The sequence below is a fragment of the Chelonia mydas genome, chromosome 18 (assembly GCF_015237465.2).
Source record: "Chelonia mydas isolate rCheMyd1 chromosome 18, rCheMyd1.pri.v2, whole genome shotgun sequence".
Lineage (NCBI taxonomy): Eukaryota > Metazoa > Chordata > Testudines > Cheloniidae > Chelonia > Chelonia mydas.
The window spans coordinates 4,193,102-4,201,234 of NC_051258.2; positions in this window are offsets into that span (position 1 = coordinate 4,193,102).

Sequence of the window (8,133 nt, forward strand, 5' to 3'; positions counted from 1 at the left end):
CAGCTGGAGCCTCATTGCTAGGATCTGTCTTGTTCCCCTCATATTGTTACCTGTTGTTTTCCTCTACTCCGGTTCTTCTGGCTGCAAAAGGCTCTACTGCTCTCGCATACCGAATGCTAGACATTGCAGAAAGATGGCCTTGCATTTGACAGGGAATCAGGCGTTGCTGAGTGATCATTCTGAACTTGTCGGAGCAACTCCGCGAAGAAGCAGCAGAGAAGGGTCCCTTGGCAGTGTCAGTGCTGTCAGCACCTTTCCTCCAGACTGCCATGTGCCACAACTAATGCAGGCTGGAGCCCTGCCGCTTCCATTGGCAACTTCAGACTCATCTGTCAAACAACCTGGCACGACAAATTGCTTTCTTTCCCCGGTGTGTCAGCTGCTTGTCTCTTCCCCTATTACACCTTGGCTGTGAGTGTGAAGGGTTTAGCCAGAAGGCTCTGGGCAGAGCTGCAGTGCTTCCTCCGTGACCCACACGGTGCTGGGCACTCACCTCACTGCACCGATCGAACCCAATTTCCTTTCCCATGTAACAAGCCTGTTAGCAGCTGGAGAGAACAGAACCAGGGCTGGCAGGTGCTGGCTGAGAGTTTGATTAGACGCATCGGGACAATTGTATACCAAGGAGCAGTCATTTCCCTTCAGGGGAGGTGTACACAGATACGTAATGAGGGGCTAATCCAGGGGTCGTCAGCCTTTCAGAAGTGGTGTGCCGAGTCTTCATTTAATCACTCTAATTTAAGGTTTTGCATGCCAGTGATACATTTTAACGTTTTTAGAAGGTCTTTTTCTATAAGTCTATAATATATAACTAAACTATTGTTGTATGTAAAGTAAATAAGGTTTTTAAAATGTTTAAGAAGCTTCATTTAAAATTAAATTAAAATGCAGAGCCCCCCGGAGCAGTGGCCAGGATCCGGGCAGTGTGAGTGCCACTGAAAATCAGCTCGCATGCCGCCTTTGGCACGCAGGTCATAGGTTGCCGACCCCTGGGCTAACCAGTGTCCGTAAAAGCAGCCTGACTTGTTTGCACTCCGGAGAGCACAAAGGTTCTACCAGGAGCAAAGCCCCCTGCCCAGAGACCAGATCCCGCTGTCGAGTCACAGAGGTCACCCCAGTGTGCTGGTGAGTTCTCAGGGGAATGAGCATCATGCCTGGGTGCTTTAGCAACAGATCCCACACGTGAATGGCTGCGCTTGGCCTGGGGAAGATGAAGAGGATGGTGGGTTCAGGGATTCATAGAATATCAGGGTTGGAAGGGACCTCAGGAGGTCATCTAGTCCAACCCCCTGCTCAAAGCAGGACCAATCCCCAACTAATTCATAGAATCGCAGGCCAGAAGGGGCCATTGTGATCGCCTAGTCCGGCCTCCTGTGTAAGCCAGGCCCGGGAAATTCCCCATAATGCCTAGAGCAGCACTTTTACAAAAACATCCAGTCTTGATTTTAAAATTGAAAACGATGGAGATTCCACCATGACCCTGGGTACATTGTTCCAGTGATTAGTTACCCTTGCTGTCAAAAACGTTCCTGTTATTTCCAGTCTGAATTTGTCTAGCCTCCACTTCCAGCCAGTGGATCATGTTAGACCTGCCTCTGCTGGACTGGAGAGCCTGTTATTAGATATTTATTCTCCATGTTGGTACTTACAGACTGTGGTCAAGTCACCCCTTCACCTTCTCTTTGTTAAGCAAAATAGATGGATCTCCTTGAGTCTATCACTATAAGGCAAGTTTTCTAATCCTTTAATTGTTCTCATGGCTCTTTGAACCCGCTACAATTCATCCACATCCTTGAACTGCGGGCACCAGAGCATGGCACAGTGTCCCAGCAGCGGTCACACCAGGGCCAAGGCAAAGTCCTGCTGCTGGATTTGCCAGCTGGCAGGGAGGAAATGGCAGGCTTGTCACATGGGCTAGGGCTGATGCGGGATGTTTTTTGGGCTTGTTTCTAGGGAGGGGAGGGGAGGGGTGGGTAGAGGGAGCAGGTTGGCAGGGCTGCAGTGGGGTGGGCTTGTCACACACAGGAAAACAACAGCTTTCTATCACAACTTTACCCCATAGGCACTTCACCACTGGGTCACTGAGCACTGCAGGTGGAGAGCCTGGCCCCCACCCCTCTCCACAGCAGAGACTGCTTCTACCTGGGGCCTCCACCTACCCCAAGCGTGTGAACTCTGCAGGGCCCCACCCATCTCAGGGCAGATTGGTACCTTCTGCTCCCTGGTGCCTACCTGGAATTCCCATGAAGACCCTGGAGTGTCCATCCCAGCTCTGGGGATTTGGCCCATCCAGCCTCGTCACAGGTCCATGCTCTAGCCTCTTTGTTAGGACAGCAGTGCTATTGCATCCAGGCTGCCTGAGGACTTTATTCTGAACCTACACTGGCCAGTAGGGGAGGCTTCCCTCATTAATGAGTCTCCAGCGACGTGCAGGGAAGCATCTGGGAATTAGGGGATAGCTTAATGGCCAGTCAGCCTTCAGGTCCCTTGTCCCTGAGGGAGGCTGACAAGATCTCTTTATTCCCCAGTGAATTGCTTTTCCAGATTAGCCTCAGGATGTGGATCAATAGAAATGGATGCAGATGGCGCAGCTGCCTTCTCTGCCTCCACCGAGCCCTATTTGCACAGGTGTCCAAGATCCGCCCCTTCCCTACCCTTCCCAACGGGGCCTTTAGCTAAGGGCTCTTGTAGCACAACCTTTCCCTGTCTTTATGAGACCCACATTGAACATGAGCCTAACTGTGCCGCATCCCTGGATTCGCCCCCAGAGTTGGGGGGCCACTCTTAGGTCTAAGCGTCCTCCTGCCTCAACCCTTGCAATGACAAGGTGGAAACTGAGGGTGCAGGTACATAGCTAGAGTTGGGGGGCCACTCTTAAGTCCAAGCTGTCCTCCTGCCTCAACCCTTGCAATGACAAGGTGGAAACTGAGGGTGCAGGTACATAGCTAGATGGCGGGGAGGGGGCTGCTCCTCATAGCAGGATGCCGCCAGTTAGGAAAGCTGCTCGCTGTGATGTGCATTCCTGCTGCCTCTAGTATGTCCCTTGCTTTTCTTCTGGCTGGTTTCAAGACGGCTGACAGAGAAACCTGGCCCCAGGCCCTCCCTAGCCATCTCAGTGACTTGCACTCCCAACAAAGGTGGAGAACTTGGCTCTTATCCCAACGTGCAGAGATCTAAGCGTTGACCAATGGGCCTCTGGGGAAACCTTATCTCTGGTGTCCCAGGTGCTCCTGGAATCCTCTTCAAACCTTTACGGGATGTAGCCTGAGTCTGTATCCCCTCAGGTAGGTAGAAACCACTTTCTCTGAAAGCAGTGTGTTCTGTGTCAGTGGCATTAGCCTGCAGAGCGAAAGCATTACACCCACTGAGTTTGTTCTGAATGAGGAGTTGTGTGTTAATGAACCAATTGCTTTACCTCGCTGCCGATCTCCTTGTTGTCCCTCTCCCTGAGTCAGATGAGTTCTACTTGTGGGTTTACCTCTCCTGTACTCAGAGATTCATAGAGTTTGAGGCCAGCAGGGACCATTAGACCTTGTGTGTAACATAGGCCAGGGTATTTCACCCTGCTACGAGTGCATTGAGCCTAGTGACTTGGGTCTGGCTAACGTCTCTGCCAGAAAAGCAACCAGTCTGGTTATGAAGACATCCAGAGATGGAGAATCCACCACTTCCCCTGGCAGTTTGTGCCAGTGGTTAATCACCTTCACTGGGAAAAGTGTGTGCCTAATTCCTCATTTTAATTTGTCCGGCTTTAACCTCCAGCCATCGGCTCCTTGTTCTGCCTTTCCATAGCAGCTGCAGGGAACGTAGCAGCTTATTCATTTTAAAGAGTGAAACAAGCATGAGAAGCCCCCCTCCACAGGGGCTCTGTGGACTGAAGACTGTGCCCCACTGGTGTAGGACCAGGCTGGTATTATTGAGTGGCTCTTGGTAAGGGGTAGGGCAGCCCCCTGGGCTCAGAGGGAAGCAGCAGTTGCCTCTCCAATAAGAGGCAGGCACCTCGTCATGGGAGGAGGGATAGCTCAGTGGTTTCTGCATTGGCCTGCTAAACCGGGGGTTGTCAGTTCAATCCCTGAGGGGGCCATTTAGGGATCTGGGGCAAAAATTGGGGATTGGTCCTGCTTTGAGCAGGGGGTTGGACTAGATGACCTCCTGAGGTCCCTTCCAACCCTGATATTCTATGATTCTATGTCATCTCATGCCTGGGCCTGGCATCACCCATTGGGTCTCTTGGCACGGAGTGGCTGGCGGGGGTCCAAGCACCCTTGAAATGCAATCCCACTGGCGTTGGCTCACAGCCTGGGACACTCTGCAATTGCAGCTGCTGGGTCAGCTGGGAGGAGAGGAACACCCGACACACTGGCTATTCTGGTAAACAGAGTCCCCTCTTCTCCATTGGGGATGTGTGGGAGGGTGTTTGGTTGGAGCATCTCTTCCCTTCTCTCTTGATCTTTCCAGCTATTACTTTGCTCTGGACATTGCTAACTGGAAAGGAAGTGGGCCAACGGATGCTCATGTATTGGCTCCTCTGCCTCCCTGCATTGGCTAGTGGGGCCGCACTGCTGTTGCTGGAGGAGGAGGAGGAGGATTACAACGAATGGAATTACCAGGGAGTGACTTATTTATTTACGCCCCCTGGTTTTAAACTCTGGTAAAACAGAGCATGTCCAGAGATCTCCTTCCCAGTTCCCCCCAACCTTTTGCTCCAGGACGAAGCATAAGACATTTCAGCACAAAGAATTCGTTCTCAAAGTTGTTAGTGACTGAAAAGAGGGGTTTAGAAGAGAATGACCTTCAGTGTAGGCTATAATCTCACTCCCTGATGCTCTAATATGCCCCACTCACACAAATACATATATCCGGCGTCCTCCAGCGAGCATCCCTTCGAGAAAATCAATGAGGAAATAGGATTTGCCAAACCTGATCAGACCACTGGGCCAGCTCCTCCAGTGCCCTGCCTCTGGCCAGGACCAATAGTATACATGTCTCAGGAAAGGGAAACACCCCCCGGTTACCCAGGCACTTATGCAATAATCTAGATGGATAAAATCCTTTCTGGGCTCTGCATGTGACCAGCTCCTGCTTTTAAGTAAGAGCTTAAGTTACCCTTGTCTCGGGCCCAATCCTGTTCCCATTTTCTCCTGTGCAAATCCCACGTCACTCCACTGGTTTCAGATGAGTTACACTCACAGAACTGAGTAGTTCTGCAGGCTGGAGGCTAACAGCTCGTATTAGAGACTAGAGGGGCACATGCTTTGTTGCTCATGTGGGCCCATGCTATGTGTTCCTCAGCTTTTTAAGTGCAAATGGTTTTTCAGGTTTAGGGACCACTGGAGAAGGTGTCTGGGGGAAGGATCCTAGCTGGGAGGAGTTGTAACAATGAAATTGGGCAGGGAGAGGAAAACTCCCAGGAGATTTGGATGGGAATAAAATAAAGTGTGACAGCAACATGAAAAGGTCCTGACAGAAAAGCATGGACGCTTCCTAGCTTGTGTAGGCTGAGTGCATTGCACCCTGCAGGGGCCCCTTGCATCCCTCCTTCTTTTCCCCCACGCCTCCCTCCAATCCCCCTCTATTGAGGGACTCCCTGCACCCTCCCTCATTCCAGGGGCTCTGTGTGCTACCCATCCCCCTCCCTCACCCACCAGGGGTTCTGTGTGCATACAGCTGGGGACAGGAGACAGGAATTGCCAGTGTGGTTCCTCATTCCTCCTTTTCCCCTATGTCCCCCTTCTCCACAGTGCCAGGGACTCTGTGTCCCCCCCATTTCTTCCCCATTCCTCCCCCATCAGGGTCCCTTATTCCTCCTCCCACAGGGCTGCAGTGTGCAACTCCTTCTCCCCATCCTTTCCCCCGCTCCATTCTCATGTATTTTCTTTCTGTCTGGGAGAGACGTATTTCCTGGTGTCCCCAGGCAGACTCCTTTGGGATGACAGGGTGGAGCTGGGAAGGATGCTGGACGGGGTCGATGACAGATGGGCCATTACAGAGCTGGTTAAAGTTGCTGGCCAGCTGCCAGGGACTCCATGTGTGTCTCCCACTTCCCCCTTTTGGTTTTTCCAATTTTCACCCAAATCCACTGGGTTCTGGCCCGTGCTGCCGAGACCATTCCTGACAGTCTGGAATTGCTCAGGTGGGTGGGTTACAGACAGAGAAATGCCACCAAGTTAAACATAGACCTTGGCTTCACTCCGCCACACCACTGACAAACCGCAGTGTCCCCTGGCCTGCCCCCACCCCAGCCCTGTAGTTATCAGCAATTCCATGGGTATACCCCGGTGACCCTGGGCGCGGCACTAGGTAACTCGAGGGGGTGGAAGACCACGAGTGTCGAGGAAGCCCCCCCACTCTAGGCCACCAGGTAACTCAGGAGGGTGGAAGACCACGAGTGTCGAGGAAGCCCCCCCGCTCTGGGCCTGGGCTAACCTGAAGACCTCTCCCTCCTGAAAGCTGTTGTGTTATACCTTCTGATTGCGTTGTTTTGTTGCTAAGTTTTTCTTTATCTTTTTGTAATCTCTGTAACTGTTACAAATAAACTTCTTTTCTGTTTCAAAAAAAAAAACAAAAAAAAAACCTTCCCTGTTTCCATTGGGCCCCTACCCTGCCGATCCCAACAAACCCCTCACCCTTTCACAGCGAGCCGGCTGCATGAACCGCAGCCGGTCAGTTTTCAACTTGCATCACGGAAATATTTGTATACACTCACGCTTCACATCCTTCACGCCCGCACCCTGGTGTCCCGCCCCGACACAAAGTGGCGGGACCTCCTGCTACCTTTGGAGGGTGAGCAACCTCGGTGGGCCAGCCTGTACTCCACCCTGGTCCCGAGGCCCGTCGGGGACATCAGTTGGCGGCTCCTTCACGGAGCTGTGAGCACGGGCGTGTTTTTGACACGGTTTACTTCCATCCCGGAGACTTGTCCTTTTTGTAATGTGAGGGAAACCCTGGCGCATGTCTATTTAGAGTGTGCCAGATTGCAGCCCCTTTTTCGGCTCCTCACAAATCTTCTATTGCGCTTCTGGCTTCATTTTTCTCCCCACCTCTTTATCTATACACTCCCCATCCGTGGCCCCACAAAATCGCGGGATCTCCTGGTTAACCTCCTCCTAGCCTTGGCTAAAACAGCCATTTACAAAACCAGAGAGAGGAGGTTGGCCCATGAAACGTCCTGCGATTGTAGGGCCTTTTTCCGATCCTCAGTACATTCACGTATCCGAGCGGAGTTTCTCTGGGCGGCGTCCACTGACTCCCTTGACACCTTCGAAGAGCGGTGGGCGCTGTCCGGGGCTCTCTGCTCGGTGACCCCGTCCGGTTCCCTCCGTCTGACCTTTTGATGGAGGGGAAGAGCGAGAGACACCAGCCCCAGCCATTGCCGCTGTGGACACCATCGTCACTGTCATCTAGGAGGGGTCCTATAATACGTGGGTGTCCCACCCCACCCCCAAACCACCCACCCCGCAGCCGTGCCCATCTTGCCGGGCACTCTCGGGGGGGGATAATCGGTGATACCGGGCGCGGCGCTGGGTAACTCGAGGGGGTGGAAGACCACAAGTGTCGAGGAAGCCCCCCCGCTCTGGGCCCAGGCTAGCCTGAACACTTCTCCCTCCTGAAAGCTGCTCTGTTATACCTTCTGTTTGCGTTGTTTTGTTGCATACTTTGATTTGGTTCTTTGGTAATTCTTGTAATTGTCACAATAAAATTTTTTTTTTCTGTTTCAAAAAAAAAAAAAAAAACCTTCCCTGTTTCCATTGGGCCCCTACCCTGCCGATCCCAACAAACCCCTCACCCTTTCACTGCAAGCCGGCTGCATGAACTGCAGCCGGTCAGTTTTCAACTTGCATCACGGAAATATTTGTATACACTCACGCTTCACACCCTTCACGCCCACACCCTGGTGCCCCGTCCCGACACAAAGTGGCGGGACCTCCTGCTACCTTTGGAGGGTGAGCAACCTCGGTGGGCCAGCCTGTACTCCACCCTGGTCCCGAGGCCCGTCGGGGACATCAGTTGGCGGCTCCTTCACGGAGCTGTGAGCACGGGCGTGTTTTTGACACGGTTTACTTCCATCCCGGATACTTGTCCTTTTTGTAATGTGAGGGAAACCCTGGCGCATGTCTATTTAGAGTGTGCCAG